Source organism: Microtus ochrogaster, chromosome 7 (assembly GCF_000317375.1).
Source record: "Microtus ochrogaster isolate Prairie Vole_2 chromosome 7, MicOch1.0, whole genome shotgun sequence".
NCBI classification, from domain to species: domain Eukaryota; kingdom Metazoa; phylum Chordata; class Mammalia; order Rodentia; family Cricetidae; genus Microtus; species Microtus ochrogaster.
Window position 1 is genome coordinate 23,342,191 of NC_022014.1, and position 1,198 is coordinate 23,343,388.

Consider the following 1,198-nt stretch of genomic DNA (forward strand, 5'->3'; position numbering starts at 1 on the left):
TGCTCTGTTCCCCAGGCCGGCCTTGAACTTGCTCTGTAGCCCAGGCTGGCAGCGAACTCTTGATCCTCCTGTCTCAGCTTTCTCAGTAGCTAAGAATACAGCTCTGTGACACGAGGCAGGGCGTGGTGACACCTTAAGAGACTCCCTGCCTGCTGGGCTCAGAAGATCAGAAGCAAAGAGAGGAGAGAGGTGAGGGCTGGGACCAAGAACCAGATAGAATGGGGGCTGAATGGGGACGAAGGTCTGCCTGCCAGGGCAGCTCCAGGTCTGGGGCCTGGGTAACAGAGGGAGGACGGAACCATTCACTGGGGGCAGTTCAGTTAGGCCAGGAGAGCCATGAATGCCCAGAGGTGACAGCGCATAATTCTCTTCTAGACATTGTAATGGTTCACCGTGATGTCAGCACTAGTTTGGTCCAAGTTGCCTTCAGCAACTGAGCCCTCCCAGGGTCTTGGTATCTGTTTCTGTCCAGCTACTCTGCTGCTCACCTTCTCTTCTCACCTCTCCTTCTGAGAGTCCTGGTGAGCCCCAATGCACAGGGCCGAGAGACAAGCTAAGCCCTCCGCTGCCCAATGCTCAGGATATGACTTCTCCCCCATTCCTGAGCCAAGGGAACAGCAATGAGGAGGAAGTCCAGCATTTAACCCCTGTACGCCAGGCTTGGCAGGGTCTAGAGCCCAGGGCATGGCCACTCCCCAGCCCTGGGAATGCACCCTGTGGCTGAGACACTACCTTGGTGCGAGGCGCTCTCGGCCTGTACTCTCACACCACACTCCACTCGGTGCATGGATACGCAGTGGGTCGAACCTTCACTGATGTGGTGGTAGTCACTTGCCAGGGGTGACCCAAATTTTCTAAATGGCCTACACCTCAGGAAGGCATGACCAGCACCTGTGGTGCTTTGTTGTCCATGAGTTCTGACCTCAGATATAAATGAGACTCTGGTGGAGCATGGCGGTGCACGCCTTTAATCCCAGCGCTTGAGAGGCAGAGGCAAGAGGATCTGAGTTCAAGGCCAACCTGGTCTACTGAGTGAGTTTCAGGACAGCCAGGGCTACTTGGAGAAACCTTGTCTTGAAAAACAAACAAAAAAAAACAAGCCGGACGATGGTGGCGCACGCCTTTAATCCCAGCACTCGGGAGGCAGAGGCAGGTGGATCTCTGTGAGTTCGAGACCAGCCTGGTCTACAGAGCTAGT

The 1,198-nt window shown here is 55.3% G+C and overlaps 1 protein-coding gene across 2 annotated transcripts in view; it reads left to right on the top strand.

Moving 5' to 3' along the window:
• Nucleotides 1–1,198, top strand: part of Doc2b (double C2 domain beta) — a 30,856-nt gene that overhangs the window by 16,903 nt on the left and 12,755 nt on the right. The window lies entirely within an intron of this gene.